The sequence below is a fragment of the Brachyhypopomus gauderio genome, unplaced genomic scaffold (genome assembly GCF_052324685.1).
Source record: "Brachyhypopomus gauderio isolate BG-103 unplaced genomic scaffold, BGAUD_0.2 sc159, whole genome shotgun sequence".
NCBI classification, from domain to species: Eukaryota; Metazoa; Chordata; class Actinopteri; order Gymnotiformes; family Hypopomidae; genus Brachyhypopomus; species Brachyhypopomus gauderio.
This window is the reverse complement of record NW_027506980.1, coordinates 293,825-308,887: the sequence shown is the minus strand read 5'-3', so window position 1 is coordinate 308,887 and position 15,063 is coordinate 293,825. Positions and strand designations below refer to the sequence as shown.

Here is a 15,063-nt window from a genome sequence, read left to right as displayed (position 1 = left end):
AAGGATCAAAACTTTGACAGGAAAAGGGTCTACAAACTGACCTTTTGTTTGAAGACCTGCAGGTCTTGACAAGTGAGAAATTGAAGGAAGGGCGAATTTTAGACAAGCTAGCAGAAAAGTGTGAGTGACATTGATGTTGCATCCTTTATGCATTGGCTCATTTCATCAAAAGCCAGCAAACAGGAGGAATGTGCTTGTTGGGTTTTTCTTTTGAGGAAGAACTATGTAAGCACAGCAGCATCTGGTCTCTGTGGCGCAATCGGTTAGCGCGTTCGGCTGTTAACCGAAAGGATGGTGGTTCGAGCCCACCCAGGGACGATGTATGTTCCTTTCTCTTCTTTTTTAGACGTATTTTGTGCAAACAGATTAACTAAATTTCAACATTTCACTCAAACAAATCAGCCTCTCGCCCAACGTGGGGCTCGAACCCACGACCCTGAGATTAAGAGTCTCATGCTCTACCGACTGAGCTAGCCGGGCGATTTTAGTAAGACCCCAAAGGCACTTGCTGTCGCCACATGTTGACATGTTGAGCAGGACCTGAGCTATGTTTGTGGAATTTGTGCAGAAATTAAAGACCTTCACCCTTAAACATTCACTAAACCTGGTGCATGATCTCACATCCCAGAGATTGAGAATCTGGCAAACTAACAATCGAACTGGTCAGGTAACAGCAGCATTTGAAGTGGGGTCAAAAAGGTACCATTAAAGGCACTTGACATCCCAGCTCAGTTTCGTTGCATAGCCTCTTTATAGTTGTTGAAAAAACGTTTTGTAGCGGAAGAAAACATTAATTTACTGGAAGACAATCCATTGATCACTCTTAATATCAAAGTAAAACATGTACTCTGTCCTGATAAAATTTTGAGCATGTGCATTTCACCTTGGGATTTAAAGTGTTTCCCTTTAGTCTGAGTACATCAGCTGAAGGCAGCTTAACTTCTTTTTTGGTTCTTGAAGTCTTTTTTTATTCTCATCCGAAAGGCATAGCCTATTCTGTTCCAGAAAACATTGGGGATTCCAATGTATCAATGACCTAGTTGGGAAAATAATTGCTGAACTCTGTAATGATCCTGATCTCAGCAGTACCAAGTGCCACAAAGGTCCACAAATCAGTTTACTCATGTATTTTATTGCCTATGGTTTGGTTTGTAAATGTGTGTTGGTGATATGGATGCATTCATGATAGCACATTTTCTGGACAAAATGCGTCTTGGAGCAGCTCCTGCAGTGCTTCCATCAAATCTGTTTTGAATAGGTTTTGGGTGCATTTTCACAAATAATTTCAAAAGCGTCTTATCTAAGAGGACATAACCCTGCAACTGAAGGCAAGGGAGCTACACTGTGTAAACTGGTGAAAATCATACACATTCCGATGACTGGTGGACAAAAGGATCAAAACTTTGACAGGAAAAGGGTCTACAAACTGACCTTTTGTTTGAAGACCTGCAGGTCTTGACAAGTGAGAAATTGAAGGAAGGGCGAATTTTAGACAAGCTAGCAGAAAAGTGTGAGTGACATTGATGTTGCATCCTTTATGCATTGGCTCATTTCATCAAAAGCCAGCAAACAGGAGGAATGTGCTTGTTGGGTTTTTCTTTTGAGGAAGAACTATGTAAGCACAGCAGCATCTGGTCTCTGTGGCGCAATCGGTTAGCGCGTTCGGCTGTTAACCGAAAGGATGGTGGTTCGAGCCCACCCAGGGACGATGTATGTTCCTTTCTCTTCTTTTTTAGACGTATTTTGTGCAAACAGATTAACTAAATTTCAACATTTCACTCAAACAAATCAGCCTCTCGCCCAACGTGGGGCTCGAACCCACGACCCTGAGATTAAGAGTCTCATGCTCTACCGACTGAGCTAGCCGGGCGATTTTTGTAGGACCCCAAAGGCACTTGCTGTCGCCACATGTTGACATGTTGAGCAGGACCTGAGCTATGTTTGTGGAATTTGTGCAGAAACTAAAGACCTTCACCCTTAAACATTCACTAAACCTGGTGCATGATCTCACATCCCAGAGATTGAGAATCTGGCAAACTAACAATCGAACTGGTCAGGTAACAGCAGCATTTGAAGTGGGGTCAAAAATGTACCATTAAAGGCACTTGACATCTCAGCTCAGTTTCGTTGCATAGCCTCTTTATAGTTGTTGAAAAAACGTTTTGTAGCGGAAGAAAACATTCATTTACTGGAAGACAATCTAGTGATCGCTCTTAATATCAAAGTAAAACATGTACTCTGTCCTGATAAAATTTTGAGCATGTGCATTTCACCTTGGGATTTAAAGTGTTTCCCTTTAGTCTGAGTACATCAGCTGAAGGCAGCTTAACTTCTTTTTTGGTTCTTGAAGTCTTTTTTTATTCTCATCCGAAAGGCATAGCCTATTCTGTTCCAGAAAACATTGGGGATTCCAATGTATCAATGACCTAGTTGGGAAAATAATTGCTGAACTCTGTTATGATCCTGATCTCAGCAGTACCAAGTGCCACAAAGGTCCACAAATCAGTTTACTCATGTATTTTATTGCCTATGGTTTGGTTTGTAAATGTGTGTTGGTGATATGGATGCATTCATGATAGCACATTTTCTGGACAAAATGCGTCTTGGAGCAGCTCCTGCAGTGCTTCCATCAAATCTGTTTTGAATAGGTTTTGGGTGCATTTTCACAAATAATTTCAAAAGCGTCTTATCTAAGAGGACATAACCCTGCAACTGAAAGCAAGGGAGCTACTCTGTGTAAACTGGTGAAAATCATACACATTCCGATGACTGGTGGACAAAAGGATCAAAACTTTGACAGGAAAAGGGTCTACAAACTGACCTTTTGTTTGAAGACCTGCAGGTCTTGACAAGTGAGAAATTGAAGGAAGGGCGAATTTTAGACAAGCTAGCAGAAAAGTGTGAGTGACATTGATGTTGCATCCTTTATGCATTGGCTCATTTCATCAAAAGCCAGCAAACAGGAGGAATGTGCTTGTTGGGTTTTTCTTTTGAGGAAGAACTATGTAAGCACAGCAGCATCTGGTCTCTGTGGCGCAATCGGTTAGCGCGTTCGGCTGTTAACCGAAAGGATGGTGGTTCGAGCCCACTCAGGGAAGATGTATGTTCCTTTCTCTTCTTTTTTAGACGTATTTTGTGCAAACAGATTAACTAAATTTCAACATTTCACTCAAACAAATCAGCCTCTCGCCCAACGTGGGGCTCGAACCCACGACCCTGAGATTAAGAGTCTCATGCTCTACCGACTGAGCTAGCCGGGCGATTTTTGTAGGACCCCAAAGGCACTTGCTGTCGCCACATGTTGACATGTTGAGCAGGACCTGAGCTATGTTTGTGGAATTTGTGCAGAAACTAAAGACCTTCACCCTTAAACATTCACTAAACCTGGTGCATGATCTCACATCCCAGAGATTGAGAATCTGGCAAACTAACAATCGAACTGGTCAGGTAACAGCAGCATTTGAAGTGGGGTCAAAAATGTACCATTAAAGGCACTTGACATCTCAGCTCAGTTTCGTTGCATAGCCTCTTTATAGTTGTTGAAAAAACGTTTTGTAGCGGAAGAAAACATTAATTTACTGGAAGACAATCTAGTGATCGCTCTTAATATCAAAGTAAAACATGTACTCTGTCCTGATAAAATTTTGAGCATGTGCATTTCACCTTGGGATTTAAAGTGTTTCCCTTTAGTCTGAGTACATCAGCTGAAGGCAGCTTAACTTCTTTTTTGGTTCTTGAAGTCTTTTTTTATTCTCATCCGAAAGGCATAGCCTATTCTGTTCCAGAAAACATTGGGGATTCCAATGTATCAATGACCTAGTTGGGAAAATAATTGCTGAACTCTGTAATGATCCTGATCTCAGCAGTACCAAGTGCCACAAAGGTCCACAAATCAGTTTACTCATGTATTTTATTGCCTATGGTTTGGTTTGTAAATGTGTGTTGGTGATATGGATGCATTCATGATAGCACATTTTCTGGACAAAATGCGTCTTGGAGCAGCTCCTGCAGTGCTTCCATCAAATCTGTTTTGAATAGGTTTTGGGTGCATTTTCACAAATAATTTCAAAAGCGTCTTATCTAAGAGGACATAACCCTGCAACTGAAGGCAAGGGAGCTACACTGTGTAAACTGGTGAAAATCATACACATTCCGATGACTGGTGGACAAAAGGATCAAAACTTTGACAGGAAAAGGGTCTACAAACTGACCTTTTGTTTGAAGACCTGCAGGTCTTGACAAGTGAGAAATTGAAGGAAGGGCGAATTTTAGACAAGCTAGCAGAAAAGTGTGAGTGACATTGATGTTGCATCCTTTATGCATTGGCTCATTTAATCAAAAGCCAGCAAACAGGAGGAATGTGCTTGTTGGGTTTTTCTTTTGAGGAAGAACTATGTAAGCACAGCAGCATCTGGTCTCTGTGGCGCAATCGGTTAGCGCGTTCGGCTGTTAACCGAAAGGATGGTGGTTCGAGCCCACCCAGGGACGATGTATGTTCCTTTCTCTTCTTTTTTAGACGTATTTTGTGCAAACAGATTAACTAAATTTCAACATTTCACTCAAACAAATCAGCCTCTCGCCCAACGTGGGGCTCGAACCCACGACCCTGAGATTAAGAGTCTCATGCTCTACCGACTGAGCTAGCCGGGCGATTTTTGTAGTACCCCAAAGGCACTTGCTGTCGCCACATGTTGACATGTTGAGCAGGACCTGAGCTATGTTTGTGGAATTTGTGCAGAAACTAAAGACCTTCACCCTTAAACATTCACTAAACCTGGTGCATGATCTCACATCCCAGAGATTGAGAATCTGGCAAACTAACAATCGAACTGGTCAGGTAACAGCAGCATTTGAAGTGGGGTCAAAAATGTACCATTAAAGGCACTTGACATCTCAGCTCAGTTTCATTGCATAGCCTCTTTATAGTTGTTGAAAAAACGTTTTGTAGCGGAAGAAAACTATAATTTACTGGAAGACAATCCAGTGATCGCTCTTAATATCAAAGTAAAACATGTACTCTGTCCTGATAAAATTTTGAGCATGTGCATTTCACCTTGGGATTTAAAGTGTTTCCCTTTAGTCTGAGTACATCAGCTGAAGGCAGCTTAACTTCTTTTTTGGTTCTTGAAGTCTTTTTTTATTCTCATCCGAAAGGCATAGCCTATTCTGTTCCAGAAAACATTGGGGATTCCAATGTATCAATGACCTAGTTGGGAAAATAATTGCTGAACTCTGTAATGATCCTGATCTCAGCAGTACCAAGTGCCACAAAGGTCCACAAATCAGTTTACTCATGTATTTTATTGCCTATGGTTTGGTTTGTAAATGTGTGTTGGTGATATGGATGCATTCATGATAGCACATTTTCTGGACAAAATGCGTCTTGGAGCAGCTCCTGCAGTGCTTCCATCAAATCTGTTTTGAATAGGTTTTGGGTGCATTTTCACAAATAATTTCAAAAGCGTCTTATCTAAGAGGACATAACCCTGCAACTGAAGGCAAGGGAGCTACACTGTGTAAACTGGTGAAAATCATACACATTCCGATGACTGGTGGACAAAAGGATCAAAACTTTGACAGGAAAAGGGTCTACAAACTGACCTTTTGTTTGAAGACCTGCAGGTCTTGACAAGTGAGAAATTGAAGGAAGGGCGAATTTTAGACAAGCTAGCAGAAAAGTGTGAGTGACATTGATGTTGCATCCTTTATGCATTGGCTCATTTCATCAAAAGCCAGCAAACAGGAGGAATGTGCTTGTTGGGTTTTTCTTTTGAGGAAGAACTATGTAAGCACAGCAGCATCTGGTCTCTGTGGCGCAATCGGTTAGCGCGTTCGGCTGTTAACCGAAAGGATGGTGGTTTGAGCCCACCCAGGGACGATGTATGTTCCTTTCTCTTCTTTTTTAGACGTATTTTGTGCAAACAGATTAACTAAATTTCAACATTTCACTCAAACAAATCAGCCTCTCGCCCAACGTGGGGCTCGAACCCACGACCCTGAGATTAAGAGTCTCATGCTCTACCGACTGAGCTAGCCGGGCGATTTTTGTAGGACCCCAAAGGCACTTGCTGTCGCCACATGTTGACATGTTGAGCAGGACCTGAGCTATGTTTGTGGAATTTGTGCAGAAACTAAAGACCTTCACCCTTAAACATTCACTAAACCTGGTGCATGATCTCACATCCCAGAGATTGAGAATCTGGCAAACTAACAATCGAACTGGTCAGGTAACAGCAGCATTTGAAGTGGGGTCAAAAATGTACCATTAAAGGCACTTGACATCTCAGCTCAGTTTCGTTGCATAACCTCTTTATAGTTGTTGAAAAACGTTTTGTAGCGGAAGAAAACATTAATTTACTGGAAGACAATCTAGTGATCGCTCTTAATATCAAAGTAAAACATGTACTCTGTCCTGATAAAATTTTGAGCATGTGCATTTCACCTTGGGATTTAAAGTGTTTCCCTTTAGTCTGAGTACATCAGCTGAAGGCAGCTTAACACTAGAAGCGCCAAAGCTCCGGTCATTTGACCGCTGTGACGTCTACTAGAAGCGCCGCCTCTGGTCGACCTAATTATACCTAGAAGCGCCGAGCACCGGTCACTTGACCGCAGTAGCACAAAAAATAATAATATCTTTGCACTGGATCCAATTTCAGAACCCTCCTTTCATGACTTTTCCCAGAATTGTCCTTTTAATAAACTAGTATTTTTACATTGTTAAAAGAAACCCTGCACATGCTAGTTTCAATCGATTTCGCTCGTATCTCTGTAATATTGTCGTCGTCGCCTACACTTCAAGACTGTGATTCTCTTTTCTGCCAGCGGGTGTCGCAAAGATTCGTATGTCATTTAATATTTAGTATAACTAAATAAAGATCAATAGTTTTCAAAACTAAATTATTCAAAGTTCAAACTGATTATTGTGTAAAGACAAAACGGAATTCGTCCGTTGAACGAAAGTGAAAGTGTTTCACTTTCCAAAGTCTTAAAATATATACTTTATTTATTAATATTATTTAATATATACTATATATAAGTTTACATCAATGGTTTTCAAACCGTGAGAGCGTCTTGCTTTGCCTAATAAATGCTTTAGTAGTTTGCAGGAATTCTGCGAATGGTAATTAGCCTACTTATCAAGTCAATATCTCAAAGAAATGATCTCTCGGGTATAATCCCTCTTCGCCAGGGCTAGCTGTTAGATACATACATTATGTATGGCTGCTTTTGACACACTGGCATTACAAAAGAATTAAGCAGAATGCAAGTTACGTATGTAAATGCATACCTTTGCGAGCGAAACTGAGATGATGGCATGGGCGGTGCTGTTATGAACACTTTATTCACAATAGCATTCATGAGGCAACGTGAGCTATAAATTCGTCGGGACGCGGCTACACAGTTTGAGTGAAAACTCTGCTTGGGCGATCGAACAGCAACACAGTTTGCTTGAAAGCTCGGTTTTGGCGTTTGAACAGCAACATAGTTTGCGTGACTCCTCGGTTTGGGCGTTTGAACAGCAACACAGTTTGCTTGAAAGCTCGGTTTGGGCGATCGAACAGCAACACAGTTTGCTTGAAAGCTCGGTTTTGGCGTTTGAACAGCAACATAGTTTGCGTGACTCCTCGGTTTGGGCGTTTGAACAGCAACACAGTTTGCTTGAAAGCTCGGTTTGGGTGATTGAACAGCAACACAGTTTGCTTGAAAGCTCGGTTTGGGTGATCGAACAGCAACACAGTTTGCGTGACTCCTCGGTTTGGGCGTTTGAAAGGTTGCATAGTGCATTATAAAAATGGCACAGAGAATCATGTACACCCCAAAGCAAGTGCTGGACATGCTGTGCAATATTGATGAGATGGAATCGGAGGGCGAACAATGTGAGGTGTCGGATGGAGAGGGCGAAAGTGAAATGGATCTGAATCTTGAATCTGATTCAGAATCGGACTCTGAAACTGAGTGTGGTGGTGACTCATTTCAGGCCAAAGACGGTACGGTGTGGTTTGAAACTGCTGGCAAACCTCGGGGTAGAGCACAAGAGTGCAATATTGTGAGAGAAACCCCAGGGCCTACGTGTTATGCCAAGGACAAAATTAAAAGTCCACTGACCAGCTTACTGTGTTTGATTGACACAGAAATGTGGGGCGCAATTCTGAAATACACAGAGGCAGAGGCTGAACGAAATAATGCTCAGTTCAAACTAACAGCTGACGAACTGAAAGCATTTGTGGGTCTCGTTTATTTGAGAGGTATAACAGCCGGTAAAAGCATGAAACTTGATGAATACTGGTCTGCTGACTTAGGAAATCCCATTTTCAAAGAGACAATGTCTAGACAGACATTCAGAGATATCATGCGCTATCTGCGCTTTGATGACAAGAGCACAAGGGCTGCCCGCCTTGCGACTGATAAATTTGCTATGATCTCGGAGATATTTGATAAATTTGTGAAAAACAGCATTGCTTCTTACACGCCCGGTGAGAACATAACTGTTGATGAGCAACTGTTCCCAACTAAAGCTCGCTGTCGTTTCACTCAGTACATGGCCAATAAACCCGATAAATTTGGGATTAAGTTCTGGGTGGCCGCTGATGTTGAAACAAAATATATGTTGAACGCCATTCCCTATCTAGGGAAAGATGAAAGCAGGCCGGCTGGTCAACGGTTGTCTGAAAATATTGTGTTGCGTTTGATGGAGCCTTTCATGGGTAAAGGAAGAAATGTAACGACTGACAATTTCTTCACTTCATTGGCACTTGCAAACACCCTTTTGGCGAACAAAACCACTATTGTTGGTACGATGAATAAAATGAGACGTGAGATGCCCCCATGTACACAGGCACAGTCTGAAAGATTTTCCACCAAGGTGTTGTGGGCTGGAAAAATAACTCTAACGATTTACCAGGCAAAACCTAAAAAAAATGTATGCATCCTGAGCTCAATGCATCAGACAGTTTCAATTGATAATGGCGCAAAGAAACTGCCTGAAACTGTTTCATATTACAACACGACTAAATGTGGCGTTGATGTTATGGATCAAATGGCACGACTGTATTCGGTGAAGGGAGGCACCCGTCGTTGGCCTGTCGCGGTTTTCTACAACCTCCTAGACCTGGCTGCAATAAATGCACATATATTGTTCAAACAGTGCATGAACGTTAACCTGAGCAGACGAAGGTTTATTCTCGAGTTGGTAAAGGAGCTGTGTGCACAGCAGAAAATGGCGAAAGCGGCTAGGGCAGTGGCACAAAAGCGAATTTTACCTGAAGCTCCTTGCCCGCCCTCAAAAAGAAAACAATGCCAAGTCGGCAGATGTTCAGGGAACAAAACGTATGACATCTGCCAGACATGTAAGCGACTGGTCTGTGGCAAATGTGCAAAGACTGCACCTAAGCTGTGTTTTGAATGTTGAGTTGTGTGAAGCTGACACACAAATCAAAACAAAGGGAACTTAATTTGAGGTGGTGAACGAAACTTATGCAATATACGCTAAAGAGAGACGGGATGCACCCGTTGTTGGCCTGTAGCTGTGTTCTACAACCTCCAAAACCTGGCTGTAATTAATAAATATTGTTCAAACAGTGCATGAACATTAACCACAGCGGTGGAGGTTTATTCTCAAGTTCACAATTCACTACATAAATGTAACTTAATTTGAGGTGGGGAACGAAACTTATGCAATATACGCTAAAGAGAGACGGGATGCACCCGTTGTTGGCCTGTAGCTGTGTTCTACAACCTCCAAAACCTGGCTGTAATTAATAAATATTGTTCAAACAGTGCATGAACATTAACCACAGCGGTGGAGGTTTATTCTCAAGTTCACAATTCACTACATAAATGGAACTTAATTTGAGGTGGGGAACGAAACTTATTCAATATACGCTAAAGAGAGATGGGATGCACCCGTTGTTGGCCTGTAGCTGTGTTCTACAACCTCCAAAACCTGGCTGTAATTAATAAATATTGTTCAAACAGTGCATGAACATTAACCACAGCGGTGGAGGTTTATTCTCAAGTTCACAATTCACTACATAAATGTAACTTAATTTGAGGTGGGGAACGAAACTTATGCAATATACGCTAAAGAGAGACGGGATGCACCCGTTGTTGGCCTGTAGCTGTGTTCTACAACCTCCAAAACCTGGCTGTAATTAATAAATATTGTTCAAACAGTGCATGAACATTAACCACAGCGGTGGAGGTTTATTCTCAAGTTCACAATTCACTACATAAATGTAACTTAATTTGAGGTGGGGAACGAAACTTATGCAATATACGCTAAAGAGAGACGGGATGCACCCGTTGTTGGCCTGTAGCTGTGTTCTACAACCTCCAAAACCTGGCTGTAATTAATAAATATTGTTCAAACAGTGCATGAACATTAACCACAGCGGTGGAGGTTTATTCTCAAGTTCACAATTCACTACATAAATGGAACTTAATTTGAGGTGGTGAACGAAACTTATGCAATATACGCTAAAGAGAGACGGGATGCACCCGTTGTTGGCCTGTAGCTGTGTTCTACAACCTCCAAAACCTGGCTGTAATTAATAAATATTGTTCAAACAGTGCATGAACATTAACCACAGCGGCGGAGGTTTATTCTCAAGTTCACAATTCACTACATAAATGGAACTTAATTTGAGGTGGGGAACGAAACTTATGCAATATACGATACATGTAAATCACCGAATGGTGATAACGCTCGGTGATAACACGGTCGTTAGGACGTGGGATCACACATCGGCTATTCACCGATCAAACACCTCATTTGAAACGGCAACACAATACGGCAAGATAAAAAAGTGAACATTAGAGAGGACAGAGGCAACTATATTCGTGAAGCCATCCGTATCATTTTAATAATTTTGCGTTTTGTTACGCAAAGGTACATAGCCTACCTTTTATAATGATATTTTTGTAATTATTTTGCCTATTTATGCTTTTTGTTCTTTGTCTAACACAAAACATTATAGACATTTATTTGTAGATTTGTTATGTTCACCATAGCCTACAATTCACTAACATACACAACTTTTAGACATTAAAACTTGAAATGGCGTAACATTGAGTATACAAACAAACTTGCTTTAGCTCGGTCTACGGGCTTCACTTTGCTACTCTGAGTATCGAACAAGCTTTTTGTGGATGTGGGGGTGGAAGGCTGCAGCGCAGTCTGTAGCATTAGCAAGACAAAAGACGTGAACGCTTCACAGTGGGGGTGCGGGCCAGTGGGTTAGTGGTGTGGCGAACGTACATGATAATATAGTGACATATATGCCAACAGAATAACACACAGACAAATAAGCAAACTATTACACTAACCAAGCAAACTATTACACTAACCAAGAAACAAAACTGAAACTATATTTTGCATTTACGTTTTCGCACAAACCAGGAAATGCAATATGAAACTAAACAAAACTGACAATGGGAAAGCTACTGAGAACAAGGTCACAAGGCACTGATTCTAAAAGGTTTAGTCACATTAATTTGTTAACATATTGACGTTACGTGCAAATGTCACCATTACGAATATTTTGTTTGGGCGGCTCATTCTTCCTTTTGTGCAAAACGCCATCTAGCGTTAATTATGTGTCAGTACCAGCTCCCCTGTGTAAAGACTCAGCGGTCTTTTGACCGCCCGAGGCGCGCTTTAAGTAGGTGAAAACAACACGGCGCTAGTAGGAGGTGGTGAAATCGGTCAGATGACCGGCCCTCCGCGCTTCTAGGTATAAGTATGTAAATGAGGCGCGGCGCTTCTAGTGTTAACTTCTTTTTTGGTTCTTGAAGTCTTTTTTTATTCTCATCCGAAAGGCATAGCCTATTCTGTTCCAGAAAACATTGGGGATTCCAATGTATCAATGACCTAGTTGGGAAAATAATTGCTGAACTCTGTAATGATCCTGATCTCAGCAGTACCAAGTGCCACAAAGGTCCACAAATCAGTTTACTCATGTATTTTATTGCCTATGGTTTGGTTTGTAAATGTGTGTTGGTGATATGGATGCATTCATGATAGCACATTTTCTGGACAAAATGCGTCTTGGAGCAGCTCCTGCAGTGCTTCCATCAAATCTGTTTTGAATAGGTTTTGGGTGCATTTTCACAAATAATTTCAAAAGCGTCTTATCTAAGAGGACATAACCCTGCAACTGAAGGCAAGGGAGCTACACTGTGTAAACTGGTGAAAATCATACACATTCCGATGACTGGTGGACAAAAGGATCAAAACTTTGACAGGAAAAGGGTCTACAAACTGACCTTTTGTTTGAAGACCTGCAGGTCTTGACAAGTGAGAAATTGAAGGAAGGGCGAATTTTAGACAAGCTAGCAGAAAAGTGTGAGTGACATTGATGTTGCATCCTTTATGCATTGGCTCATTTAATCAAAAGCCAGCAAACAGGAGGAATGTGCTTGTTGGGTTTTTCTTTTGAGGAAGAACTATGTAAGCACAGCAGCATCTGGTCTCTGTGGCGCAATCGGTTAGCGCGTTCGGCTGTTAACCGAAAGGATGGTGGTTCGAGCCCACCCAGGGACGATGTATGTTCCTTTCTCTTCTTTTTTAGACGTATTTTGTGCAAACAGATTAACTAAATTTCAACATTTCACTCAAACAAATCAGCCTCTCGCCCAACGTGGGGCTCGAACCCACGACCCTGAGATTAAGAGTCTCATGCTCTACCGACTGAGCTAGCCGGGCGATTTTTGTAGGACCCCAAAGGCACTTGCTGTCGCCACATGTTGACATGTTGAGCAGGACCTGAGCTATGTTTGTGGAATTTGTGCAGAAACTAAAGACCTTCACCCTTAAACATTCACTAAACCTGGTGCATGATCTCACATCCCAGAGATTGAGAATCTGGCAAACTAACAATCGAACTGGTCAGGTAACAGCAGCATTTGAAGTGGGGTCAAAAATGTACCATTAAAGGCACTTGACATCTCAGCTCAGTTTCGTTGCATAGCCTCTTTATAGTTGTTGAAAAAACGTTTTGTAGCGGAAGAAAACATTAATTTACTGGAAGACAATCTAGTGATCGCTCTTAATATCAAAGTAAAACATGTACTCTGTCCTGATAAAATTTTGAGCATGTGCATTTCACCTTGGGATTTAAAGTGTTTCCCTTTAGTCTGAGTACATCAGCTGAAGGCAGCTTAACTTCTTTTTTGGTTCTTGAAGTCTTTTTTTATTCTCATCCGAAAGGCATAGCCTATTCTGTTCCAGAAAACATTGGGGATTCCAATGTATCAATGACCTAGTTGGGAAAATAATTGCTGAACTCTGTAATGATCCTGATCTCAGCAGTACCAAGTGCCACAAAGGTCCACAAATCAGTTTACTCATGTATTTTATTGCCTATGGTTTGGTTTGTAAATGTGTGTTGGTGATATGGATGCATTCATGATAGCACATTTTCTGGACAAAATGCGTCTTGGAGCAGCTCCTGCAGTGCTTCCATCAAATCTGTTTTGAATAGGTTTTGGGTGCATTTTCACAAATAATTTCAAAAGCGTCTTATCTAAGAGGACATAACCCTGCAACTGAAGGCAAGGGAGCTACACTGTGTAAACTGGTGAAAATCATACACATTCCGATGACTGGTGGACAAAAGGATCAAAACTTTGACAGGAAAAGGGTCTACAAACTGACCTTTTGTTTGAAGACCTGCAGGTCTTGACAAGTGAGAAATTGAAGGAAGGGCGAATTTTAGACAAGCTAGCAGAAAAGTGTGAGTGACATTGATGTTGCATCCTTTATGCATTGGCTCATTTCATCAAAAGCCAGCAAACAGGAGGAATGTGCTTGTTGGGTTTTTCTTTTGAGGAAGAACTATGTAAGCACAGCAGCATCTGGTCTCTGTGGCGCAATCGGTTAGCGCGTTCGGCTGTTAACCGAAAGGATGGTGGTTCGAGCCCACCCAGGGACGATGTATGTTCCTTTCTCTTCTTTTTTAGACGTATTTTGTGCAAACAGATTAACTAAATTTCAACATTTCACTCAAACAAATCAGCCTCTCGCCCAACGTGGGGCTCGAACCCACGACCCTGAGATTAAGAGTCTCATGCTCTACCGACTGAGCTAGCCGGGCGATTTTTGTAAGACCCCAAAGGCACTTGCTGTCGCCACATGTTGACATGTTGAGCAGGACCTGAGCTATGTTTGTGGAATTTGTGCAGAAATTAAAGACCTTCACCCTTAAACATTCACTAAACCTGGTGCATGATCTCACATCCCAGAGATTGAGAATCTGGCAAACTAACAATCGAACTGGTCAGGTAACAGCAGCATTTGAAGTGGGGTCAAAAAGGTACCATTAAAGGCACTTGACATCCCAGCTCAGTTTCGTTGCATAGCCTCTTTATAGTTGTTGAAAAAACGTTTTGTAGCGGAAGAAAACATTAATTTACTGGAAGACAATCCATTGATCACTCTTAATATCAAAGTAAAACATGTACTCTGTCCTGATAAAATTTTGAGCATGTGCATTTCACCTTGGGATTTAAAGTGTTTCCCTTTAGTCTGAGTACATCAGCTGAAGGCAGCTTAACTTCTTTTTTGGTTCTTGAAGTCTTTTTTTATTCTCATCCGAAAGGCATAGCCTATTCTGTTCCAGAAAACATTGGGGATTCCAATGTATCAATGACCTAGTTGGGAAAATAATTGCTGAACTCTGTAATGATCCTGATCTCAGCAGTACCAAGTGCCACAAAGGTCCACAAATCAGTTTACTCATGTATTTTATTGCCTATGGTTTGGTTTGTAAATGTGTGTTGGTGATATGGATGCATTCATGATAGGACATTTTCTGGACAAAATGCGTCTTGGAGCAGCTCCTGCAGTGCTTCCATCAAATCTGTTTTGAATAGGTTTTGGGTGCATTTTCACAAATAATTTCAAAAGCGTCTTATCTAAGAGGACATAACCCTGCAACTGAAGGCAAGGGAGCTACACTGTGTAAACTGGTGAAAATCATACACATTCCGATGACTGGTGGACAAAAGGATCAAAACTTTGACAGGAAAAGGGTCTACAAACTGACCTTTTGTTTGAAGACCTGC

At 41.5% G+C, this 15,063-nt stretch overlaps 12 non-coding genes across 12 annotated transcripts; 5 read left to right on the top strand and 7 right to left on the bottom strand.

Moving 5' to 3' along the window:
* Positions 1-244: 244 nt before the first annotated feature.
* On the top strand, positions 245-318 carry trnan-guu (transfer RNA asparagine (anticodon GUU)). Its single transcript has one exon. It is a non-coding gene; the product is annotated as a tRNA-Asn (tRNA).
* Positions 319-407: 89 nt separating this feature from the next.
* Positions 408-480, bottom strand: trnak-cuu (transfer RNA lysine (anticodon CUU)). Its single transcript has one exon. It is a non-coding gene; the product is annotated as a tRNA-Lys (tRNA).
* Positions 481-1,634: 1,154 nt separating this feature from the next.
* Positions 1,635-1,708, top strand: trnan-guu (transfer RNA asparagine (anticodon GUU)). Its single transcript has one exon. It is a non-coding gene; the product is annotated as a tRNA-Asn (tRNA).
* An 89-nt stretch (positions 1,709-1,797) lies between these two features.
* trnak-cuu (transfer RNA lysine (anticodon CUU)) lies at positions 1,798-1,870 on the bottom strand. The gene has a single exon. It is a non-coding gene; the product is annotated as a tRNA-Lys (tRNA).
* Positions 1,871-3,187: 1,317 nt separating this feature from the next.
* Positions 3,188-3,260, bottom strand: trnak-cuu (transfer RNA lysine (anticodon CUU)). The gene has a single exon. It is a non-coding gene; the product is annotated as a tRNA-Lys (tRNA).
* Positions 3,261-4,414: 1,154 nt separating this feature from the next.
* On the top strand, positions 4,415-4,488 carry trnan-guu (transfer RNA asparagine (anticodon GUU)). The gene has a single exon. It is a non-coding gene; the product is annotated as a tRNA-Asn (tRNA).
* Positions 4,489-4,577: 89 nt separating this feature from the next.
* trnak-cuu (transfer RNA lysine (anticodon CUU)) lies at positions 4,578-4,650 on the bottom strand. The gene has a single exon. It is a non-coding gene; the product is annotated as a tRNA-Lys (tRNA).
* A 1,317-nt stretch (positions 4,651-5,967) lies between these two features.
* Positions 5,968-6,040, bottom strand: trnak-cuu (transfer RNA lysine (anticodon CUU)). Its single transcript has one exon. It is a non-coding gene; the product is annotated as a tRNA-Lys (tRNA).
* Positions 6,041-12,467: 6,427 nt separating this feature from the next.
* trnan-guu (transfer RNA asparagine (anticodon GUU)) lies at positions 12,468-12,541 on the top strand. Its single transcript has one exon. It is a non-coding gene; the product is annotated as a tRNA-Asn (tRNA).
* An 89-nt stretch (positions 12,542-12,630) lies between these two features.
* trnak-cuu (transfer RNA lysine (anticodon CUU)) lies at positions 12,631-12,703 on the bottom strand. Its single transcript has one exon. It is a non-coding gene; the product is annotated as a tRNA-Lys (tRNA).
* A 1,154-nt stretch (positions 12,704-13,857) lies between these two features.
* Positions 13,858-13,931, top strand: trnan-guu (transfer RNA asparagine (anticodon GUU)). Its single transcript has one exon. It is a non-coding gene; the product is annotated as a tRNA-Asn (tRNA).
* Positions 13,932-14,020: 89 nt separating this feature from the next.
* trnak-cuu (transfer RNA lysine (anticodon CUU)) lies at positions 14,021-14,093 on the bottom strand. Its single transcript has one exon. It is a non-coding gene; the product is annotated as a tRNA-Lys (tRNA).
* Positions 14,094-15,063: the final 970 nt, after the last annotated feature.